We start from the raw sequence: 12481 nt of genomic DNA on the forward strand, positions 1-12481 counted from the left end.
GAAAAAATGAGAAAAAGAGGCTCCTCTGTCCTCCACTCGTTACCTGTATTAATGGCACCTGTTTGAACTTGTTATCAGTATAAAAGACACCTGTCCACAACCTCAAACAGTCACACTCCAAACTCCACTATGGCCAAGACCAAAGAGCTGTCAAAGGACACCAGAAACAAAATTGTAGACCTGCACCAGGCTGGGAAGACTGAATCTGCAATAGGTAAGCAACTTGGTTTGAAGAAATCAACTGTGGGAGCAATTATTAGGCAATGGAAGACATACAAGACCACTGATAATCTCCCTCGGTCTGGGGCTCCACGCAAGATCTCACCCGTGGGGTCAAAATGATCACAAGAACGGTGAGCAAAAATCCCAGAACCACACGGGGGGACCTAGTGAATGACCTGCAGAGAGCTGGGACCAAAGTAACAAAGCCTACCATCAGTAACACACTACGCCGCCAGGGACTCAAATCCTGCAGTGCCAGACGTGTCCCCCTGCTTAAGCCAGTACATGTCCAGGCCCGTCTGAAGTTTGCTAGAGAGCATTTGGATGATCCAGAAGAAGATTGGGAGAATGTCATATGGTCAGATGAAACCAAAATATAACTTTTTGGTAAAAACTCAACTCGTCGTGTTTGGAGGACAAAGATTGCTGAGTTGCATCCAAAGAACACCATACCTACTATGAAACATGGGGGTGGAAACATCATGCTTTGGCGCTGTTTTTCTGCAAAGGGACCAGGACGACTGATCCGTGTAAAGGAAAGAATGAATGGGGCCATGTATTGTGAGATTTTGAGTGAAAACCTCCTTCCAAGGGCATTGGAGATGAAACGTGGCTGGGTCTTTCAACATGACAATGATCCCAAACACACCGCCCGGGCAACGAAGGAGTGGCTTCATAAGAAGCATTTCAAGGTCCTGGAGTCGCCTAGCCAGTCTCCAGATCTCAACCCCATAGAAATTCTTTGGAGGGAGTTGAAAGTTTGTGTTGCCCAGCATCAGCCCCAAAACATCACTGCTCTAGAGGAGATCTGCATGAAGGAATGGGCCAAAATACCAGCAACAGTGTGTGAAAACCTTGTGAAGACTTAGAGAAAACGTTTGACCTCTGTCATTGCCAACAAAGGGTATATAACAAAGTATTGAGATAAACTTTTGTTATTGACCAAATACTTATTTTCCACCATAATTTGCAAATATATTCATAAAAATCCTACAATGTGATTTTCTGGATTTTTTTTCTCATTTTGTCTGTCATAGTTGAAGTGTACCTATGATGAACATTACAGGCCTCTCTCATCTTTTTAAGTGGGAGAACTTGCACAATTGGTGGCTGACTAAATACTTTTTTGCCCCACTGTACCTGTTTAAATTCAGAATTGGTGTTATCTTCTTTACCATGTAAAGATTTTTTATATTTTTTTCTAAAATAGAAATGAATACAAATAAATAACTAACTCAGATTTAACTTTTGCAGAGTATGAGATTATCATTCCCCTAAAGCACATTTTAAAAGCATCCCAAATTATGTAGGGGGTCAGCTTTTCTCTGTCCTCTAGGTCTACATCTGTAATGCAAAATTCATTTTTGTTTTCATTTACATATTTAATACCTTTTGGGTCTTGAAGATGCAATCTGTTCATTCTCCATATTCTGTCACTAAGTGCATTTTCTGTGGGTACGATACAGTGCATTCAGAAAGTATTCCAACCCTTTGACCTTTTACACATTTTGTTAAGTTACAGCCTTATTCTAAAATGTATTAAATTGTTTTCCCCCCCTCATCAATCTGCACACAATACCCCATAATGACAAAGCAAACACAGGTTTTTAGAAATGTTTGCATATTGCCTCGATCTTGACTAGTCTCCCAGTCCGGTCCAAAAGGCTCCTTAACAGCTTCTACCCCCAAGCCATAAGACTGCTGAACAAATTAATCAAATGGCCACCGGACTACTTACATTGACCCCCCCCTCCCCCCCATTTGTTTTATACACTGCTGCTACTCGCTGTTTATTATCTATGCAGTCACTCAACATCTATCTCAACATGTACACATGACCTTGAATAACCTGTACCCCTGGACATTGAATCGGTGCCGGCACCCCCTGCATATAGCCTCGTTATTGTTATTTTGTGTTACTTTTTATTATTCTTTACTTTAGCTTATTTGGTAAATATTTGGTAAACTCTTCTTGAACTGCACTGTTGGTTAAGGGCTTGTAAGTAAGCATTTCACGGTAAGGTCTACACCTGTTGTATTAGGCGCATGTGACAAATAAAGTTTGATTTGATTCGTGCCACTGAAAAACATTCCCACCACAGCATGATGCTACCACCACCATGCTTCACAATAAGGATGGTGCCAGGATTCCTACAGATGTGACGCTTGGCATTCAGGCCAAAGAGTTCAATCTTGGTTTCATCAGACCGGAGAATCTTGTTTTTTAGTCAGAGTCATTAGATGCCTTTTGGTAAACTCCAAGCGGGCTGTCACATGCCTTTTACTGAGGAGTGGCTTCCGTCTGGCCACTACCATAAAGGCCTGATTGGTGGAGTGCTGCACCATATATTTTAAAACCCAGTATATTGTTGAGTGTGTTTTTGTAAATCAAAATGTAGTCAATTCTTGAATAGCTTTCCTTACTTTGAGACAAAATAAAGTATTTTGTAGTTGGGAATAATAATCTGCAGATATCCCGTAAAATATTTGAAGAGATGAAAATGTTCAGCCTCTTTGGAGGTTCCTTGAATTTAACTTTTTTTTATTGCCATATCTGTCTAACTTGCTAAATGGCTGATCACCTGCTAAAATAATAGTTCCAGTCTGGTGTTGATTTAATATAGCTTGAATTATATCTCAAAACACCAGGTTTGCACCTGGGAGGATATACAATGAAATCAATGTGTATATTTCCTCATGTAAGGTACAATTCAAATTAGAAATTGTCCTTCTTGGTCCGTATGCTGGGATATACAGTAATGGAAAAGGGTGTATTCCTATTTATGAGGATGCCTACACCTCTTCTGTTACTACAGTAGGTGGCAGCATAGGCCTCTCCAACAAGATTCTCTTTAAATATTACATTTATCATTTTTTGAGGTGTAGCTCTTGCATAAAAAACAAATCACATAAAGCAATACTTACAGTTGAAGTCGGAAGTTTACATACACCTTAGCCAAATACATTTAAACTCAGATTTTCACAATTCCTGACATTTAATCAGAGTAAAAATTCTCTGTCGTAGGTCAGTTAGGATTACCACTTTATTTTAAGAATGTGAAATGTCAGAATAATAATAGAGAGAATTATTTATTTCAGCATTTATTTATTTCATCACATTCAGTTTACATACACTCAATTAGTATTTGGTAGCATTGCCTTTAAATTCTTTAACTTGGGTTAAACATTTCGGGTAGCCTTCCACAAGCTTTGCACAATAAGTTGGGTGAATTTTGTCCCGTTCCTCCTGACAGAGCTGGTGTAACTGAGTCAGGTTTGTAGGCCTCCATGCTCGCACACGTTTTTTCAGTTGTGCTGACAAATTTTCTATAGGATTGAGGTCAGGGCTTTGTGATGGCCACTCCAATACCTTGACTTTGTTGTCCTTATGCCATTTTGCCATAACTTTGGAAGTATGCTTGGGGTCATTGTCCATTTGGAAGACCCATTTGCGACCAAGCCTTAACTTCCTGACTGATGTCTTGAGATGTTGCTTCAATATATCCACATCATTTTCAGAACCCATCTATTTTGTGAAGTGCACCAGCCCCTCTTGCAGCAAAGCACCCCCACAACATGATGCTGTCACCCACGTACGTCACGGTTGGGATGGTGTTCTTCAGCTTGCAAGCCTCCCCATTTTTCCTCCAAACATAACAATGGTCATTCTGGCCAAACAGTTCTATTTTTGTTTCATCAGACCAGAGGACATTTCTCCAAAAAGTACAATCTTTGTCCTCATGTGCAGTTGCAAACCGTAGTCTGGCATTTTTATGACGGTTTTGGAGCAGTGGCTTCTTCCTTGTTGAGCGGCCTTTCAGGTTATGTCGATATAGGACTCGTTTTACTGTGGATATAAATACTTTTGTACCTGTTTACTCCAGCATCTTCACAAGGTCCTTTGCTGTTGTTCTGGGATTGATTCGTACTTTTCGCACCAAAGTACGTTCATCTCTAGGAGACAGAACTCGTCTTCTTCCTGAGCGGTATGACGGCTGCGTGGTCCCATGATGTTTATACTTGCGTACTATTATTTGTACAGATGAACGTGGTACCTTCAGGTGTTTGGAAATTGCTCCCAAGGATGAACCAGACTTGTGGAGGTATACAATTGTTTTTCTGAGGTCTTGGCTGATTTCTTTTCATTTTACCATGATGTCAAGCAAAAAAGGCACCGAGTTTGAAGGTAGGCCTTGAAATACATCCACAGGTACACATCCAATTGACTCAAATTATGTCAATTAGCCCATCAGAAGCTTCTAAAGCCATGACATACTTTTCTGGAATGTTCCAAGCTGTTTAAAGGCAGTCAACTTAGTGTATGTGAACTTCTGACCCACTGGAATTGTGAAACAGTGAATTATAAGTGAAATAATCTGTCTGTTTGTCAAATTGTTGGAAAAATGACCTATGTCAAAGTAGCTGAAAAAGCATGCACAAAGTAGATGTCCTAAACGACGTGCCAAAACTATAGTTTGTTAACAAGACATTTGTGGAGTGGTTGAAAAATGAGTTTTAATGACTCCAACCTAAGTGTATGTGAACTTCCAACTTCAACTGTATTTGTATTTTGAGCCTTTTTAGGGCTTCTAAGCTCCTACTTCTCCCCTAACGTACCAAAAATATGTGGATTATGTCATTGTAAATTAATTGGAGAAAGACTGACACTTAAATACTGTGGCCAGTTTGTAATACCTTGTGAATTAAATTAAATCATACCACAGCATTATTGAATGCTTGTTTTGATTGGTTAGAATGTACATTAAAACAAGATATCGGGACAGTTGGAAAAGACATTGGGACACCTTGCAATCATGACGCAATAAGCACCTTCACATGAGGGCCGGACTTGCTTCAAAGTCACAGAAAGCTAAACCAACAACCACACAAACCAAAATTGGATACATTGTAAATGCAGGTCCAACAAGGAAAAAACATAGCTAGCTAACTAGCATTCATTTATTTTTGCAGATACTTTTTTTTGGAGCATCTGATGACCTAACATGGTGAGTGATGAACATGAATTTCTCTGGTCCCTACTGTCGCTTATGAAAATATCAACGAAAAAAGTATTTATATTGGTAAATTAGTGCTTTCATATTATTTTGTTATGCAAATGTGGAATAAGCACAATTTATTTAAAAAAATAGTTAAATACATTTTTACCTTTATTTAACGATAAACGCCTCTGTTCTGTACATTATCTTTAAAAAATTAACTCTGCAAAGGGACTGGGCTCCACCTCGTCCTGCAGCGTTGTCCATTATTCCAAGGTAATGCACAGAATGTTGCTGTTTATCCCTTATGTATAGCGGCTGGGGGGGGGGGGCTCTACGTGAGAAGAGTGGGTCCATCGAGAGACTGAAGTGAGATGCATGGAGGCATCACCAGCTATCGAAGTCATTCCAAAAGGTAGGTTTAACAAAGCAAATAAAATTTTACCATACTTTATAAGTCTCATATCAATGATACTATTTATTAGGCCGTTATAGCATTTGCAAAGTCATCAACAGCTTTCATTTCAACTGAATACAGACAATACATGTAGGCCTAGAGTTTCAAGCTTTGGTTGATTTCAAATGTTATCTTCAAGTAAATCATTAACATGTTGGAACCACATCTCCATCTCAACCAACAATGTAGGTTTAGTCCTTAAATGTAGTCCAATTCTTTAACTTAGATTTTGGTTGAGATGGAGACAGGAATCTAACATCAATGATTAATTTGTAGACAAACTTGATATTGAATTGTGTTTGGTTGTCAAGACAACCGATTACCAACATTTGAAGGAGATTCATCTTCTGCTTGGATAGTTCCACCTGTGCCACTGACTTAGTCTGGCTTTAATTCCATCTAGTCTACAAATTAATAATTGATATGTTGGATATCCTTTAAAATGTTGATATTTGGTTGCGTTGTCAACCAAACAGAAATCAATATTCAGTTAATCTACAAATTAATAATTGATGTTGGAGTCACATAAAAAGTTAAGGCTAACAAACTAATGTAACAGTATTTATTCAACATTAAAATGAGTAATACATCCATGGCCACATTTTGAGTTAAGCCTACAGTAACTTCTTATGTAATCATAATCAAGATAGCATGCAGGTCGCTGGTCTGTGGAGATCTTCACAACTGCTATAATAATATGCGCAGAATCTCAAACAGCTTGGATCACTTGCATTATTTACTTTTAATGCAATCTCAACTGCAATTCAGGTCATTTGGTTGTGCTATGAGATGAGGCACAGTGATAACATGTATTCCCATTTTAACTCTGTTGTGCTATTAAATGGTTGAAAGCCCAGTGATGACACAATGGGATTTCAACAAACTTCTGACAGTCTTTTTGAGTGGGTGAATAAAGGTTGAAATCTCATTGAACAACGTCTCAACCAAACATTACCCAAATGTCCATGTTGAAATGATGTGGTATGCCCAGTTATCCTCATTGTGATCTCTGGGGAATGTGATGTGAATGAAGTATGTCTCTCCCAAATCTCCACTGTCATCTCTTTAATGTGTGTACAGTATTCAGCCTGATGGTAAATTGTGTTCAGGTGTGCCAAGGTTAGTGGACCCTGGTGAGAGGGGATCATCGTTCAGTCATCGCCCTGTCGTCATGCTTTGTCAACACAGAGATTACCACAACTGCTATTTTCACTCCTTCAAGTTCCCCCCACGCTATCTGACAGACATTTACTCCATAATGTTTCAACAGAACAATGGAGATAAAGCCCGGGAATGCACTCAGGGACTGCACTTTCAAAAGAAAGAGCTCTTCTAATGGTGTAAACACAACCCCTCTGGGCTCACACTCCAGTGCCCTAAACTTCTAAATGTATCAGGAGTTTACTCTAGCTACAACTAACAGAACACAAACAATTGTGGGAGTATCCAATTCATGAAATAATACAGCGAGCAGAACATTCAAATATAGCAGAATTATTGCCATGTATCTGAAGACACAAGTAGATTAGGGACTGTTGGCTAATGTTACTGAAATTCTATTAAAACGACTGATTAACTTCTCAACACACATCTTCATTAGCACATACTTGTCAAGTCAAACTATATTGCCAGATGCTCAGCAGTAGCAATGTTATAACATTGAACATATCATCTTAATACAGTATTAATGAAAGAAAGGCATTACATTATTCCAAGACCAAATGCCAAGGATAGCTCCGTCATCTTCCCTGTGAGACATCACCATACACATGCTCATAAAGCAATATGACGTCCTCTATACTCTCATGTCCATATTTCCTAAGAGCTGAAATGGGTGAGGCTATAAAATGTCCTGATACCTTAAATGCTGTATACACCATGTCTATCAGTGACGGGGATTATCTTCAAAAAGCTATGAGATGCCAAGGATAAACAAGTATAAAACACACACCTATCCAGGAGTCAGATTCAGGTGCACCTTAACTGTCCACTTGTCGGTGAGGAACCTGCTGGAGTGAAAGAGAGATAGAGGAAGAGGTAGATAGATTGACCACTCACCTGCTTTCAGAAGATGGACATTTAGCTCCTCACCACTCTCACCAGGCTGCCTCCAGTACACAGCTGTGTTCCATCCAGCTGGGAACATCCACAGAGTTTAAAAGAAGTGAGGAGAGGACTGGAGAAAGACTGAGGGGTGGTGGTGGTTGTTGTGATGGTGGTGGGAGGGGAGGGGGGGGTGGACATCCAAACAGAGGAGCACTTCTCGTCCACTTCCAGCAGGATTAACGGTACTGTAATAATGAGAGTCCCAGAAAACAGCCGAATCCTCGCCTAGGGCATCCAATGGATTTCAAAAGGAGCAGGGAGAAAGAGAATACTTGAATGAGAGGAGCAGAGAAAGTGTAAGCCCCTGCTGAAGCTCTGGAAGGAACTTTACTAAAAGAGGCAGGTGCAAACTTTACCGGGGATAGTGTTCAACTTAATCAGAAATCAGTGTTTGGGGAAAGGGGAAAGTGGGGAGGGGGACTTTGAGAGTGCAGAAAGAGGAAGAGAGAGTGTGTAGAAAGTGAGGGAGAGAGCAAATAAGAGATCCTGGAAATGAGGGAGAAAATACTACACAAGCAAAGGCAAAATATTGAAACTAGACCTTACTTCCCTCCAAGCATGGAAGGCAAAACGGTTTAAACAAATAGGATTGACATAAATGTCAGCCCCTTGGATTGGGCCCTGATCCCCCCCCCCCCCCCATCAGCCCTGTCGACAGGGTCTGTCTATGTATGGCTAAAGCTTTCTACCGGAGTGACTCCAGCCAAAGGAGCCCAGTCTCACTCTGGGTTATTTTATGGACACAAAGAGAGAGAAAAACACACATACTAAAACCTTGCTTTTTCAAGACCTTGGGTAGTTTGAGTTACAGAATTAACATGAGTCACTTAGGACACACTGTGTGCTTCTCTTTAATTAGGGACGGCCTCATTTACAGGGACACACAGCGCACCTCATTTCCATAGATCCTGGAGAGATTAGGCATAAGGGAAATCGTAGGTGGATCCGTGCTGATAGGGTCTGGGAAGGAGAGGGGAGTCACTTGGGTCTTTGTTGTAAGGGGGACAGTGGAGGTAACTGGAGAGGTGGGAGCAGGATGTGTGAAAGGCTGCAGGAGTGAGGGTCCACCCGGGGCTCCCATTGACCAGTGTAGGGGCTCTCTGTGGAGGATTCTTTTACACCTCCCATGCCTTGTTGTGTAAAAAGCACATACTCTTAACCAACCTGTGAAAGAGAGCGACACACAAAAGGGGACAAAAAACAACATGATCCCAGTGGGCCTGCCGGGACCGGGATCCTCCTGTGCTAACGGTCAGTGTTTTGGGAAATGTCGAGGACAAGGAGAAGTGGGAGAAATTGAGATGGGGACGATAGGCCGGATTTTCACTTGAACCCTCTCTCGTATGGACTCACTCACACTCTCATCTGCCCAAACAAAATTATTTCGACAACAAGGACATGATAGTGAGAGGATAATGGTCGCTCCCTCTCCATTTAGCTCACTGGGAATGGGGACAGTGTTGTATAATCAAATTGGTTGTTACATTCTGAGCTCAGCTGAGGTGACACTGCATATTTGCCCCATGTAAGGTGTGCACACATCTATGCCGAAATGGAGGACAGGATGACATAGATATTTCCAGGAACATAGTCTTCATAAGGAGGTTGAACTATGACTAAATGGTCTGATTGTCGTTTCAATTGTAAAAAAGTTGAGAAAATAAAAGTCATGGTTGAAACGGACTGATCCATTTACCTCAATAAGTAAAAAAGCATTACATCAACCATTTATGTGGGACCACAGTGACAGGTGAGAACAGAGTCGGGCGTATCAAACATCAGAAGTTCTGGAGAGCCCATCAAGCTTGACCAACCCTCCAAAAAAAATTATCCTGGAATGGATTCTGGGTGAGCTCAGCACAACAGTCACCCAATCCCCAGAGGGGGCCACTCCATATCAACACTCTAACCTCCCCCTATGCCCAGCAGTTGGCCTTGCCCTCCTCTCCTCTTCTTTCCTCCACAATGTAGAACCTCCTTGTGGTAACCCAAATCCACCTTCCCAAAAGACTCCTTCTCCTGGGCACACAATGGGCTCCGTTCAGCCCAACCTGCCCTTGGTCCAGCTCCATAATGCAATGGGGGAGATCAGGATACCGCCTGCCCGGCCAGGTCTTAGATACGGGACAAGGGCGTGAAGAGGTAACGCAACAACTCACCCCCCACCACCTCCCAACCTCTGCGTGACCCTGCATTAGCGGGGCAGCCTCGTTTTCACAGCCTGGTAACCCTATCACCAGCCTGTTTGTCTCCAGAAGCCTAGACTTCCCTCTGTGGAGGAACTGGAACTGGTGGGCCTGGTGCTCCAGTCAGAAAAGGCCCAGGCCAAGGAGACCTCAGCTCAAACCCCTGCCTGGTGACAGAGCTTCTGCTGGGGCTGGAAGTTGGGATTTAGAGCCGGCCGGCTGAATTGGCTGAGGGAGGTCGCGATGGCATCAGCCAAATGTGTCGCATGTGGTTCACAGTCACACCATGGCTGGAGGATGGGGAGTGAGGGGAGCTGGAGCTTTCAGCACCTCCAGGCTGGGTGACACCAATTAAGCCTGATTATTTTGCAGCCAAGTTGTTGCAGTGATCCAGGCAGTTGTGGGACTGGCCCCAGTTGGAAGACTTGAGCTCCGTGATGGTGACTGCAGTAGTTGGCTTTTTCAGGTCTCCCACAAAACAGGTCAGGAAAGCAACTTCCTATCAGTCAAAACTATAAATTATGAAATTTATGACCTAAAGCCAGTGTATCATAATCAAAAACCACCCAGACTATTTGCATTGCCCCCCTCCTTTTACACCGCTGCTACTCTGTTATTATCTATGCATAGCCACTTTAATATCTCTACCTACATGTACATATTACTTCAACCAACCAGTGCCCCCCCCGCACATTGACTCTGTACCCCTCTGTATATAGTTTTGCTATTGTTATTTTACTGCTGCTCTTTAATTACTTGTTACTTTTATTTCTTATTCGTATTTTTATTTAAACTGCATTGTTGTTTAAGGGCTTGTAAGTAAGCATTTCACTGTAAGGTCTAAACCTGTTGTATTCGGCGCATGTGACTAATACAATTTGATAGGTCTTGCAGACACGGCATAGTTAGAAAGACACCAGCCAACAAGAGTGCAGACATCATTTGCATCAGGAACCAGACAACTCAATTTACAAAGGTGAGAGGCCAATGAGAATGCACCTGAGGAAGGATTCCCATTTTGATAGAAGTGGTATGACGTGACATGATACATGTCTGTGAATATCCTCAGATGCCACAGAGTTGTCAAATCACACCCATACCTGTATAACCTCTATCCTACTAAATGTGGACCCATTTGGGATATGAGAAGCACCTCTGAGCCTAATCTGAAGTCCCTAATGGGTCTTGAGTTCCAGTTGACACCCTTCACCGGGATAGTGTTGCACTGAGTTGCCTTGAGAAGGGGTCTTGTGGTGGTGGACATAGCTATACCACTCATAGGGTCCGGATTAAATACATTTTGGTGGGAAATGAAGGAGGGGAGTAGAGAGGGGAATCCCCAGAAACCCAACACCTGGCACCTATGGAATGGAAACATAGCTGCAGCTAAGCAAAAAACATGAATGCCGGAGAGAAAACCTAGGTTTGTGGAATAGACCTGACGTGTCTACCTTACGGAGCCCACAAGGCTACTGCAGCCTATGAAATGGAGCTGCATTGGCTGGACTGTATCAGGCAGCGTTTACAAAATCGTCAGTGGAAGTGCATACATCGTATCGTCTGACAATTCTAGACTGGAAAGCAGCCGTGGTCATCGCACTCTTCAAAGAGGGAGACACTCTAGACCCAAACTGTTACAGACCTATAATCCATCCTGCCCTGCCTTTATAAAGTCTTCAAAAGCCAAGTTAAACAGATCTCTGACCGTTTTGAATCCCACCGTACCTTATCCGCTCTGCAATCCAGATTCCGAGCTGGTCACGAGTGCACCTCAGCCACGCTCAAGGTCCAAAACGATATCTTAACCGCCATTGATAAAAGACAGTACTGTGCAGCCATCTTCATCGACCTGGCCAAGGCTTTCGGCTCTGTCAATCCCCACATTCTTATCGGCAGACTCAACAGCCTTGGTTTCTCTAATGATTGCCTCGCCTGGTTCACCAACTACTTCTCAGATAGAGTTCAGTGTGTCAAATCGGAGGGCCTGTTGTCCGGACCTCTGGCAGTCTCTATGGGGGTGCCACAGGGTTCAATTCTCGGGCAGACTCTTCTCTGTATATATCAATGATGTCACTCTCGCTGCGGGTGATTCTTTGATCAATCTCTATGCAGACGACACCATTCTGTATACTTCCGTCCCTTCTTTGGACACTGTGTTAACAAACATCCAAACGAGCTTCAATGCCATACAACACTCCTTCCGTGGCATCCAACTGCTCTTAAATGCTAGTAAAACTAAATGCATGCTCTTCAACCGATCGCTGCCCGCACCCGCCCGTCAGACTATCATCTCTACTCTGGACGGTTCTGACTTGGATTATGTGGACAACTATAAATACCTAGGTGTCTGGCTAGACTGTAAACTCTCCATCCAGACTCACATTAAAGCATCTCCAATCCAAAATGAAATCTAGAATCGGCTTCCTATTTCGCAACAAAGCCTCCTTCATTCATGCTGCCAAACATACCCTCGTAAAACTGACCATCCTACCGATCCTCCATGATGTCATTTA

The 12481-nt window shown here is 42.4% G+C and overlaps 1 protein-coding gene across 1 annotated transcript in view; it reads right to left on the reverse strand.

The window, feature by feature from the left end:
* tecta (tectorin alpha) overlaps window positions 1-8359 on the reverse strand; it is a 49356-nt gene extending 40997 nt beyond the window's left edge. Inside the window, exon 1 of the mRNA XM_020464386.2 lies at window positions 7735-8359. The gene's annotated coding sequence lies outside the window, so the exon portion shown is untranslated. The remainder of the gene's footprint in view (window positions 1-7734) is intronic.
* Window positions 8360-12481: the final 4122 nt, after the last annotated feature.

This window comes from Oncorhynchus kisutch, linkage group LG28, assembly GCF_002021735.2.
Source record: "Oncorhynchus kisutch isolate 150728-3 linkage group LG28, Okis_V2, whole genome shotgun sequence".
NCBI lineage: Eukaryota > Metazoa > Chordata > Actinopteri > Salmoniformes > Salmonidae > Oncorhynchus > Oncorhynchus kisutch.